Source organism: Rattus rattus, chromosome 6, assembly GCF_011064425.1.
Source record: "Rattus rattus isolate New Zealand chromosome 6, Rrattus_CSIRO_v1, whole genome shotgun sequence".
Lineage (NCBI taxonomy): Eukaryota > Metazoa > Chordata > Mammalia > Rodentia > Muridae > Rattus > Rattus rattus.
In genome coordinates, this window is record NC_046159.1 from 4,391,754 (window position 1) to 4,405,149 (window position 13,396).

Genomic DNA, 13,396 nt, shown 5'->3' on the forward strand with positions numbered 1-13,396 from the left:
CACCATTTGTCTCCATTTAAGGACCAGGTCTGATTTCAAAAAAGGCTTTAAGGCACCAGCTTCATAAGCCCTGAGACTAAGTCAGAAGACAGCAGCTCTAGGAACAGACCATAAAATCCAGAACAAGATCATAAAACTCCCTCCCAAAGAACAGCCTGGGGATAACCACAAAAAACGGGGAACTATCTTATCTCAGAACGGGCCATCTGCGCTGGGCGGCCCTATCTCATCACAAGATTGAACATTCATGACATAGGAATACAGAAGACTACTGACCACACACGACTGAACGTGTTGGATGACATAGGAATGTAGACCACTGATTGTCTGTGACCTCCTAACACCCATCAATGAATTTTAGATTAACTAATCCTTCTAGAGAGCTCCCCTGGTTACCTATAAGAAGGCCTGCATGCCTTCGTTTGGGGTGGCCATTTCAATGCATGGTTGACCCCCCACATGCTGGTTGTTTCTGCAGAATAAATACTCTTTGTTTTTGCATCTGAGTCTGGGGTCTTCCTTCTGTGGTGTTCAGACCCTTACATTGTATATATGTGTCTCTGTGTATGTATCCAATCTCCTGAGCTGGAGTTATGGTGTAAACCATCTGCTGTGGGTGCTGGGAACCTAACTCTGGCTTTCTGCAAGAGCAGAAGGGGTTCTGAATCACTGGCCAGCCTCTAGTCCTTGCAAACAATCGTGTAAAAGCTAAGGGTGTTTCATAAAAAACTCCATTGTTGAAAGGATGAGGCTGTCAATAGTGGTTGGGAATGATTCTATTGGTCCTACTTAAAGACCAGTTTTACCTTAAGCACAACCGTGTCACATTCCTAAAACTCTCCCTGCATCATCCCACAGGAAAGCAATTTTCCAAATACCACACTCTCTTCTCCCTTTATCCACAGATTCAGCCCCCACCCACACCCCACCCCCAGTTTCTGATTACCCACAGTCAACCATGTTCCAAAAATACTTAGTGGAACATTCCAGAAATAAATGATTCATAAGTTTTAAACCGAATGCCATTCTAAGTAGCCAGTGAGGTCTCTCACCACCCTCACTGTGTGGCGCTCCGGAGGCTAGCAGTTTCTCTGGAGTGTCAGTGCTGTGTATGTGAAGCTCCTGGCCCACTGGGAGGTATGGTCCTTGTCTGGAGATGTCAAAGAGAAGCTTGAGCCTGCTTTTGTACTATTGAGGGTCTCACTCTGTTGCTCTAGCCGGGCTCGAACTCACTATGTAGGCTGATCTCAAAGTCGCTGCAGCTTCTGTCTCAGCCTCCTGGGTGGTGGAATTACATGCATGAGCCACTGTACCTGGCTTTAAAGTTTTTTTGTTTTTGTGTTTTAAGTGAATGTTGTTAAGTTTGCTGAAGCCTATGGTTATCGTTAATCCATGCAGGATGTATAAATTGATCATAGGTGTGCATAGGACACATGGTGTATAGTAGCACTTAAGGAGCGTGCAGAGCACACGCATTGTATAGTGTTTGGCTCTTTGCGCATTTTCGGGTATCGGGAGGAAAGGGAAGAAAACGATGGCAATTTTCCAGCCTAATGTTGTATGGTATGTTGCCAGCTCTTCTGGGATTTTCAGGTAAGTTTAGCAAAGTTTTCGTGTATGCTGGCAATTTTCTTGTGGCCCTCCTAAATTCTAACTCCTTCTAAGCCTTTCGGGTCCAGTTACAGAGACATGGAAGTCACAGAGCTGCTACAGTGGTGATCTCCCCTCTTTTGAGCCATTTTTGCACAGCCTTGAGCCGTGCTGCTTCACACCAGGCCCCTCTCAGGGACAGGCGGAACCTCTTCTAACTAGAGAGAGCCATGGGACAAAGATGTTAGACCTCGCCCAGTAGTGACTGGATTGACCACAGGCTCCTGGACCAACCTGCACTTCCGCCGGCGAAGGTGTGTGTCGGGGGGTAAGACTGGCGCTGACGCCAGAAGGCCACTTCCGCCTGGGAGCGTATGACGTCAGGGCCGACCCCTTAAAGATCTAGGAGTCAAGCCTCGCGAGATTCCGGTGCGGCCGCTTTGGCACCGCCTCACGGGGCGGGAACGGGGCGGGGCTTGGCGCGACAGACGCGCGCCGCGGGCTGCGGCGGCTGAGGAGGAGGCTGAGCGGGAGCGGGCGACACCGGCAGGTGAGAGCGGGCGCGGGCGCGGGCGCGGGCACAGGGCAGGGCCGCGGGGCTAGGGCGGCGCTCGCTGAGGGGAGGTATGAGGGGCTTGGCGCGGCACGGCCCGCGGCGTCCGGCCCTGGTTTCCCCGGCGGAGCGGAGAACCGCGGCGGTGCGCGGCGTCCCCGGGCTGCAGGCGGGGCCGCGCCCCCAGCGCCTGTCAGTCACTGGGGCCTTCGCTGAGCCGGTTGCGGCAGCCTGCGCACCCGGAGCGAAGCCGCCAACCCCGCCCGCACCCTGCTCCGGGCCCACCTTCCCGTCCCCTCCGGACGCAGAGGGCACGACTCTCCGGCACAAAGTTGACGGTGCACAGCAGCGGCAAACTGTGCCCGAGCGGCTGTGTCCCGGTCACCGATGCTACTTTCTATGGTGCGGGGTCTCTTGGGTCCCGAAGTTTGGAGAAACGCTGTGAAGAGATGGGTCTGGAGCAGCGGCTGGTGCAGAAGTGCGCTGCTGCCGCCCCTCGGGACTCAGTGCAGAGCCCGTGCGCTCTCCGGTTCCTTTGCAAAACTCGGGATGCGTTATGGTAGAAGCCACTTATGGAAATAGGTCTGGTATTAGCCGCACGACTGCCAAGAAGCCAGGCGAACAAAGTTCAGGGTTTTAAGGTGGTGATTACCCTTGTTTGGCAGTCGTGTTTTAAACCGGCCAGGTCTCCCTTCTTTAAGTCAATAAGTCTTGTTATTTGCATATCAAGTTGTCTTGTTGTCACACGCACAAGCATACATGGAAAGGTTTTCCTTTTATGCCTCAGGATATATAAAACAAATAAGTTTATTATGCTCTCTCCCTCGTGGCCTAGAGACATTTTATTTGAGTTAGCTGCGCTCGTGTCTATTTGGAGAGATAATTTAGTTCAAGATATGATAAATCACGATATTGCACGCGGTCATAAAAATACTTTTATTTTGAAAAGCCAGGTCTCCGAAGTACAAGGGATAAAAGTTTGGTGTGTACCTTCACTCTGCTGGATGTTTTTCTCCTAGAGTACTGATTAGGTTTCCCATTTGTTGGGATGTGTTTAGAATGAGAAGCATAGTTCGGCGTAGTTTCCGTACTCCTTTGAAAGGCTTTGCTGTTAAGTAAAGAACAAATTAGACTCAGAAAAAACACATTAAACAGAATAGTGGAAGCCCCAGCATTTGTTTTTTTGAGTTTGCTTATAAATAAGCCAAGGAATAGAAACTAAGACTGCAAATAAAAAGATGTTCTCTGCAGTTTTTATTATTTAAAGCAGTTTTAAAATTTAATCTCCTCCTTACCCAACTAAGTTCTCTCTCAAAAACTGAACTCTGCAGCTTTTTAAATACTAGATTTTAATTTCAGAAAGTGGGACATTAAGAACAAAGGAAAATGATAAAAAGCAAAATGATAAAGCATTAGTCTCGGTTTGGTCATTTTTCTTTAGAAAAGTTCAGCTCCCTCAAAGACCAGTGACGTCTCGTTAGAATTGGTAATAGGCGATTCTAAGAGAGAAGGCAAGTGCCTTCTCACAGAGCTGGGCAAAGTTGGAGACACCAATGCCGGGAGGATTTTTGTATCTTGCCGTAATGTTAAAGGACTTTATTTTACGTAAACGTAGGACCAGTTAAGCAAGCATATTGCTGTTTGAGAATCCTAGCGTTGCATTCAAATCAACAGATGGGCAAGCTATGGCTGGGCTAGATTAGACATACGTAGAAAGCCTGCCCTGAATACTAAATGAAAAGCACCTTGGCCTCTTTCAGTGAGATGATGAAAGCAAGCTTAAGGCGGCAGGAGTTTGTTTAAACAAACAAGTGTATTCTCCAGTCTTTCTTTCTTCCTTGTTCGCCACATTTTTGTCCAAGTACCAAGGGAATATTTAGTGAAGCATGACCAGTGCTGTCATATACTGGTTACAGGGGACTTCAGTTTCCAGGTAAAGGCTTTGCTGATTGCCAGGATATTATTGTTTACAAGCTTTGGAAAGAGGATTGGAAGGAGAGGAGGGTTGGTTGCCGGCTTTACACAGATGCTGTGATCTTTGTTCTGAGGGAGAGACGTGTCCACCTCCAGTAACTAGAATATAAAATTCATATTGAAGCCAAGGAAGGAAGAAGGCTCAGCGTTACCAGACAGCGGAAGGGTTTCAGGAGGAAAAGGCATTTGTGCAGATGATGACCTGGTCAATGGTGAGATTGCAAGACAACACTTTATACAGGGCCTCTGCTGCCAGACTCTTTGGTTATACACCTTGTTTGCCTGAGAGAGTGTTTCTGTTACTCCTGCCTTGCTGAGGGAATGAATGAGGTATCAAAGTCAGATGGACAGTAAGTGGTAGAGCCACCTGGGCCTACACACCTTGGGTTTACACACTGCCCCTGACTTTGACATTCAGGAAGGTCTTGTTCAGGTCTGTAGTTGCAAAGAGTAGATTTTGGAAAAATGCATCTAAATTTTAGAAATGCCAAGGTAGTGAAAACCTAAGGAAATGAATTGTGTTTTTTGTTTTTGAGACAGAGTCTCACTGTGTAGCTGTATAGTTCCAGTATGTCCTGGAACTTACACCAGGCTCACTGTAACTCACACAGATCCATTTGCTCTGTCTCCCCAGTGCTGGGACTAAAGGTGTGCACCACTGCACTCAGCAAATGAAAAAACATTATTTTGGGCATGTAAAATATTTTAGTCCTTTGAAAGTTGCTTTTGATGTGAATTAGTTGTAACCATCAGGTGAGACCCACGTAGATTCAGCATTCCCCACTGCAGCATTTCACCTGCTATATCTTGTATTCCTAAAGGCTACTTGGCACTGGATACTGTTTGGATTGAATTATGAAGTCGGGATTGAGTTGATGATGTATGTCTCAGACATTTCAGTGTTTATCTCCATAAGTAGCTGTTCTGATAATGTCTGAAGCAAGGTTTTGAATAGAATGAGAGAAGTTCATCCATGGATACTCAATATTGGGGTGTCACTTAAGGTCTCTGAGAGTGTGAAGTTCCAGATGTTAATATCAGGTACTGTGCTTCATATAGGTCTGCTAGAAACATGGATGTCAAAAAAATAGTGTTTAAGGTTTTATTTATGAATTTTCAGGCTTAATGTTTGGTACTGGTTAACTGAAAACTGGAATCACAGTAAACTCATTTAAACTTAAATGGTGTATTTTGTGAGCATTACCTAACTCTAGTGAGACAGGCTCTTACCTTCATCCTTGCTCAGATGATCTGTACTTGTTAAGGATCAGGGGCCAGTCTCTCAGAGAGTTTAGAAAGTGCTCTCTCCTTGGCTGAATTTGATAGGACCCTTCTCTCTAAGTCAACAATTTATGATTGATAAACTTTAATGGGAAAAGTCACAGAGCTGTTGGTATTTAAAGTGCATGAAATAAGAGAAGGATAGCAAAAAGAAGTTGTCAGCACATCTTAAATCTTTGTTTGCACTTATCATCCTGTTAGTCCTTGATGATTCTGCATGTGCAGTGTTCATACATCTACAAAGCTCTGTCATGTTCATGCAGATAGCATTCATTGCTGTCTTAACTGTTTTCAGTCATTTATACCTTTGACAATAGCTTCCAGATCTTCAGCACAAAATTTTATGAAGTTGCTTTTTAAGTTTGCTTTAATAGTTAAAAAGGTTTACAGCAGCGCTTTTCAACCTTCCTATTGCTGTGACCCTTTAATACAGTTCTTCCTGTTGTGGTGACCTCCAACCTTAAGATTATTTTTGTTGCTATTTTATAACTGTAATTTTACAACTGTTATGATTTGTAATATAAAACATCTGGTATGTAGGATATCTGATATCCTTGTGAAAGTTCATTAGATCCCAAAAAGGGTCACGACCCACAGGTTGAGAATCTCTAGTTTAGAGAGTTAAGTACAGGTTTGCTTTTGAAAGGTTAATAATGGTATCAGTTATTCCATTAAAGGGAAAGCAAGCACCATTCTTGGGTGAATGGAAGTCTGGAGAACATCTTTTTCCCATGTGGAATAGTTTTCTTTGTATTGAATGTACTGAGGCATGATGCCTCCCTCCTAGACGGTCTCTGTACAGATTTTAGGGAAAGCCATGAGTTACAGGTCTTGTGGTTCTGAACATACACATTCATGTTGTGTGAATCCAAACAAAACCCCGCCTTGTTATTGTCTATGGGCACTTGTACTAGTTTGAAGCTGAGTTCTTGTGTTTGTTTATGTATCTTAGTTGTACAGAATAAGAGGTCTCATAGTGACATTTTCATAGTACGTGCAGTGTACCACACTGACCCCACATCAGCCTTCTATTGTCCTGTTGTCTCCTCACTTTTAAAATTCCTGAGCCAGTTCCTGCCCTCCCTGCAGTGAGTACTAGATGACTTGCCAATCCAAGTTGCTGCTGATTCTCTGTGCACACACACAGGTTCCATGTTTTCCTGGTCTTTGTTGGGTCTTACTGATTCTGCATGTGCAGTGTTGCACTCATGTTTGCAGGTGTATCACACGTGTGCAGGTAGCACTCATTCTTATACCATCCTCACGTTATTTACTACTTTTGTGTTTGATTCAAGAAGGGACTTTATTCCCTCCTTTCCTGGTTTCTGGAGCAGCTTTACTGTGATTCCTGAGCTGGTGGAATTAGTAATGTTTAGCTCCTCAGATCCACTGCAAATCAACACTTCCAGTCAAGATGGCAGCACCGGATGACTGCATAAGTGCTGGTGCCATCTGTTTTTGGCATGATCACAGGCCTTTTGCTGTGGGTCCCGGGTTTTATTGTGTCTATGAAAGTTTAGACGGTTGAGTCTGGGGTAGAGAAGTGCGTGTAGGCACTAACACTCACTTCCTTGGTGTGGTTTCACGCTCTGTTGTGCATGTGCCAGAGCTGCTATGGCCGGTGCTTTTGTGACTGGAATTTTGACTGTGGTTCTCTCAACCATCCACAGTTGTCCAGTCCAATCTGCTTTGTATTGATCAAGTGTTGTCTCCCAGTGTGATTCTTAGATGTGATTCAGAGCTGTTCTCTTCCCCTTACACAGACTTCACTCTCTCACCAGGGATACATACAGTTTCTCAGTAGCTGTTAGCTCACTATAGTGTGTACTTGCACAGTCCTCAGTAGCATAAATACATTGTGTGTAGATAGATAGTCTGATTGGATATCCAGGGGGGCTTCATGGATTATTATCTGAGGAAACTGGAGCTTAGTGAGCTGAGGTGACCTGGCCAGGAATATGGGGAGATAGGTAGAGTTTGATAGTGACCCTTAAGACACAGGTTTGCTCTCTGTCATGTTACTTTATTGCAAAAGTTTTCTTTTGCTGTGTGTTTATCCAGCTCCCAGTCTTGCCTGACTTTTCTGTTTCCCTTCTACCTCTTGGATAATTCCCCTTAGGAGCTCTTTAGAGTTTTACACGTCAAATATAATTTTTCCTGGGAAAAATGTACAACTGTGCTCAGATTTATAGCAAGGATGCTTGCTCCTGGAGGAGGCTTATTTTAAGACTACTAGTTGCACCTTGTATTGTGTCTTATGGTTTTGTGAAGCACTTTTATATATTCTTAACTCATTCATGGGTATGTAATGAGGATACCACTGTTAGATCCATACAGGGAGAGAAAGAAAAACTCAGATTTAAGTAATTTACCTCAGATTAAAATAGAGAGAAGCACCCTTAAACTTGGATGCATGAGTTTAACATGAATATGTGTACATGGTAGTTGTCTTAATAGGTTAAAAGCCACTAAGGGCAGAGTGTTGAGAACTCTACAAAATTAGTTGATGAGGCATGGTTCTTGGCCTCAACAATTAAGCCCAGATAAACAATACTGCAATCATCTGACTTAATTAAAGCCAGTTAGGGTTGGCTAAATATTACAACACAGCATTTTCTGTAACAGTGGCATAGCTTTGAGCCTCAGGGGCGCAAATCAATCGTGAGGTTGATTTTAATTTTTTATTTTTAATCCTGAAACTCCCAGTCTTCAGTTCTTTGTAGTTCTTAGTTAAATTGCTCTCTGCGTATCCTGAACTCAACTGCTCAATTCCTAACTAGAATAATTGTGCTGAAGGAGAGGGTAAGGCAAAGCAGATAGAAATTAAATAAAAGTATCAGGCTTGGTGAGCAAGAGCAATCTGTGTGTGTGTGTGTGTGTGTGTGTGTGTGTGTGTGTGTGTGTGTGTGTGTGTGTTTGTGTTTGAAACATGTCTGCCTCCTAACTGCTGTAATTAAGGTATGCTTCACTAGGCTTGGATATGAGGTACCGTACAGTGCTAGTGTTGTAGGAAATTCAGTATACACTTGGTAGCATGGGGAGATGGATTCTTTGAGAGAGCAGAGAACTTTTTAATGATCTATTTTTGGAACTATGATCTTGTACCAGTATCTTGCTTCATGCAATTTAATTGTTAGTAGCCATGAGCATGTTAGTTAAGCATCGGCCTGCTGGCAGGCCCCCCTGCAGGGCTGTTTTGTATTTGTCAGCAGGGCTGGTTGCCTGGTTTATAGCACTAAGGAGTTGCCCTTTGCTGTGTTGGTACAACAGAGATCCATTTCACTCATTTGGACACATCTTTCACATCTGGTGAGAAGATTCTCCATATGTCAGCCATTATCAAGCCAGACAGAAAAGACTTTTCCTATTCCACCGACCAGAGTGGGAAATGTCAGTACTGACCTGCACATATTGCCTGCCCCACGGGTGTTCTTAATATGGGTTAGCACTCCAGGAGTCCCAGACTCCCGATGCTTCTAAGGCAGGTGATTTTAGTTCAGCTTCTTGCCCAGGTCTGTGTTAGCCACCTAGAGAAACTGACAGTATGATGTGTGATCCTTCTGTGTGGCTGGATTCTGACTTACAAGTGTTACTGAGGATGTACAAATGCCTGCAGTTCAAACAGTCAGGCACCCAGAACCAGAGGAAGCAGAGATTGCTAGTGGGCCCATTAGGAAAGTTTCTTGTGTGAACTGACCATGTAAGTGTGAAGGACATGCCATGCAGAGGGATTAGCATAATTTGGGAGTGTCCCTATAACACCTGATAAGTTACATGCTAATTATGTAAATTTTTTTGTCCAGTTGAATTTGAGGCCATTGAGCTTGGAGAAGATGATTTCTCTGTCCCAGCCTTTGCTTCAGCAACCACACAGCAGGGTACATTTAGTTAAAGTTGTGCTTTAGGAAGATTGCAGTGGTAGGAAGACATGGGGAGGGATCTTAGAGAGGGGACACCAGAACTGGGACAACCACTAAAGGGACTGGAGTGGTGGGTGTTGCCCTCCGGTTTAGACCTGGGGTATTCCTTTGTGCTGAGGTGCCTGCATGTTCTCCAGGTGATGTGGGGAGAGTCATGGTGCTCCCTCCCCTCTCTGAGCAGGCAGCCAGGCACCCGTTCGATAATGGTATTTCTATGTGTAGTGCTGCAGCAGGGCACAGCTGCTGAAGCAGTGGGATGACAGAGAAAAGGAGCACCTGTTTAGGAACACATGGCCTTTCCCAGGAGGGCCTAGTGTTTGAGCTGCCGTTTGAAGGATAAGCAGGAGTTTTAGGGCCACAGGAAGACAAGGGATGTAATGGACTGAACATTTGGGGGTCACAAGCCCCTGGGTTGTTTTAGTGTTGGGACCTGAGGCTGAGTAGGATACACGAACCTTTTATTTTCAGTGCTTTTTGGTGTTGTTTTATCTGGCTAGAACCCCCTGACCTTTGAGGGTGTTTTTGTTTCTTCCTATAGGCCTGCTGGAAGCATCTTGGCTGAGCATTGCTCCTCCAGCCTGCAAGTGGAGTTTCAGTAAGAAACTGCCTTTTGCTTCTGTTTTGTGAAATTAGACAGAGAAGGTGACAGCACTATCAGCTAGGGAGGAGAAGAAAAAAAGAGTCTACTGAATGCCTTTAATGACTGCACAGACCTACTTAGGTTCTTGAGTAAAGAGACCTGTGCACAAATCATAGCTTCAAGACCAGCTGTCCTGGGAAGTGGTATTCTGGTAGGGAAGCGGCATTTGTCTTTTCTGTAAGGTTGGTGGAACTCTTACTTTCCGTGGGATATCTTCAAGTGCGGTCAAGGCATTGTTGCATCACCCTGCTGCTCAGCGTAATGAGTTCTGACAGGTAGCCACTGTTGCAGCTAGAAGATCATCAGTGTACTTTCTCTGTCGTGGTTCTTCTGTTCTGTGGACTGGGCCCAGGAAACAGATTTATGCAGTTCTCTGAGGACAATTGAAAAGTTAATAGCAGACTGCAAGTAGGAAGTGCCCATTGTGTTTCCAGGACCTGGGCAGGCAGCTGTGTGAGTTTTAGCACCATAACTGGGTATAATAAACATTTACAAGCAATAGTCAGGGCTGGGGGAAGTGAAAGACAAAGGGACAGAAGGAGAAGAGCTTACTGGCAGTGCTGAGGCCCTGGCTGGCGAGGAGCAAGTTCATGTGCTTAGAAAAGACCAGGTGGTCTGGGGTGGGAGCACCCTCTCGGAGAACTGGGGGGAGGGTGTGGGGGGGAGAGCAATGGTTGGAATGTAAATAAATAAAATAATAATAATAATATTAGAAAGACCAGATGCTTTGGCCCACGCTGAGAGTCAAGCTCAGGTTAACTGCTGCCACAGTTGCTTCCCAGTGCCCTGGGGGATTGTTAGGGCAAAGATGGCAGTGTGATTTAACCCAGTGTTCACAGATTCAGTTTAAATGTGTCTCCTAGAGACTCTCTAGTGTTAAGCAGAATGGGAAACAAAAATAACACTTTTCATATTACTGAGCATTATGGCCACATTTCTGAAATGTAGGAAAAGTATTTAGGATATGGATCTATAGGTTTCTGACACTGAGCCATAAGACCTGTTTTCTGATATGTCTTTCCTAAACAGTACATGATTCGGATGTTCACTCCTTCCTTCTGTATAGCCCAGTCAGGTAAAGGTGAAGGGAAGATGAACTAGGAAGTCTGTGTGGGATAGTGGTTTTTAAAGATTTACTGTTATCTTATGTGTATGAGCATTTGCCTGTATGTCTGTGCACCGTGTGTGTACAATGCCCTTGAATGACAGGAGAGGGCACCGATCCCTGTAAACTGGACTTTAGGTGGTGGTTGGTCTACATATGGACTCTGGGAACCCATCCCAGGTCCTCTGAAAGAGCAGCCAGTGCTCTTAAGTGCTGAGCCATCAAGATTCAAAATGAAGTCATATTGTACAACTAACACTAGAATGAGTTAAATGGAGAGAAATCACTTTCACATTAGTAATCCATACGTGCGTTGAACTAGAGGTTCTCAGGTTTAACCAACACTGAGAAGAATGTCAGCAGGGAGGCTTATAGGGAATTACAAGAAATATTAAATGTTTTAATTATATGTTTTTTATTGAGGGGGGCACATTGGCATTATGTATAAATCAGAGGACAATTTGTGGATGTTGGTTCTTTCTCACCTACAACCCCAGGATCCAGTCTGGGTTGTCAGGCTTGCCAGCAGATGCCTTCAGCAACCAAGCCATCTCATTGGCCCTCTGTGTCCTTTGCCAGCCTTTGTGGGCAATCCTGTGTCCTCTGCTTAGTCTCTTCTCTCTCAGGACACCTCCATGTCCTCTTCCTTTCAGGCAGTTAGGTGCTGCTCCTTGGCTTTCATAAGTGTCTTATACATCTGCTTTCCGGCCTAAAGCAGCTGTAGATAACATGCTAGTCCTTTTCCTATTGTGTATCAGGCATGGAACAGTCGTTTCCTGTATATCTTGGTCTGCTCTTACCACAGGATTAAGTAATTTATTAGGAGAGCAAAAGAAGTATTTGATGATGACTATCTTATGTCCTCTGTTAAAAGTGAATATTTTTATTTCATCATTCAAATATGGATTCTGCATGTTTTACCTTCCTCCACTCCTCTCTGTGTCTTTATTATGTCAGTTTTTGATGGGCACTTGTAGATGTTCAGAACCTGACTCCCCTTTCTAGATTTGTGCCTGTGAAGATTTTTGAGTCTAGAAGTCATCAGGTTTGGGGAATTTGTTGAATTTGCCAAGTGATTGGGAGCCTGCAGTATAAATAGGATTACTAATTAACTTTGTTCATAAGCTATGAGTAGAATGAAGCTGCTGTCAGCATACTGCCCCCTACAGGGGAACCTCCTTGGGAAGTGACAGTCTAATAAAGTGGGTAATATCAATAGGGAGTCACTAAGCCAGGATAACCTGATGTGTTTGGTCTCCTTGTAAAGATACTGACTTGCCTCACTCTGAATGTGTACAGTGCATTTGGTCCTCAGACAGACTGCAGCGTTCAGAGTAAAACCTTGCTTGTTAAACCTTGCTTCCTCACCCTAGACTGATAGTTCTCTGTTGTTGTAGTTTTTGTCCTATGGCTACAATAAAATACCATGACCAAGGGAACTTACAAAAGAGTTTAATTGGACTCATGGTTTCAGAAGGTTAGTTTATGATGTAGAGCAAAGGCATGGTGGCAGGCAGCTGGAGCAGCAGTTGAGAGCTCGAATTCCAATCTGCAAGCAGGAGTCAGCAACAGTGCATTAGGAATGATGGGAGGCTTTTGAAACCTGTCTCCAGTGACCACCTCCTTCACACCTCCTAATCCTTCCCATATAGTTCCACTAGCTGAGGACCAAACATCAAGTGCATCTCATCCTACCACCCCCTCTATTAACTCGCCCTGGTCTTTCCTAAACCTGTAGCCCACCAGGTCAGCTGTCCTGGCTTGTTAGTGACCTCTAGGATCTGCCTATCTATGCCTCCCCATGACACACGTGTATGCTACCATGACCCAAACTCAGGCCCCTCATACTTATTCAGCAGGCACTTTTCATCTTCCCAGTCCCACGTTTGATTAAACAATATTAATTCAAATATAATTTGTATTTTCTGTATTAAATTTAAGCTACTCTTCTGTTGAATTGCTTGGATTTTGACTCTGGTATCCTGCTTTGGCTTATTCTTCCCAGATCTTAGTGGGTAACCCTAGAATTACATTAAGGATGTTGTCTAAAATTCTTTCCCAGTCTACTGATCACTATCAGTGGTAAGTCAAGTGAGTGCTGCAAAATTTATGAACAATTTTAAGTTTGTTTAGTTTGTTTTTGTAGCGTAGGATCTCACTATGTAGCCTAAGTTGGCTTTGAACTGGGTCTTTCTTGTGTCTTCTTGGCCTGTTTGAGTATAGTGATAGGATGGTGACAGGCATTTGCCACCACGTTCACCTTACATTGAGCCATGGTGTTTAATCAGTCTCCAGATACATCTAATTCTGAGCGCAGTTGCCCTCCCCTAGTA

General features: G+C 44.5%; 1 protein-coding gene across 2 annotated transcripts in view; it reads left to right on the top strand.

Moving 5' to 3' along the window:
• Window positions 1-2,054: 2,054 nt before the first annotated feature.
• The window catches only part of Stk38l (serine/threonine kinase 38 like), a 53,359-nt gene continuing 42,017 nt past the window's right edge, over window positions 2,055-13,396 (top strand). For both annotated transcript variants that reach the window (XM_032905414.1, XM_032905415.1), the window contains exon 1: window positions 2,055-2,140. The gene's annotated coding sequence lies outside the window, so the exon portion shown is untranslated. The remainder of the gene's footprint in view (window positions 2,141-13,396) is intronic.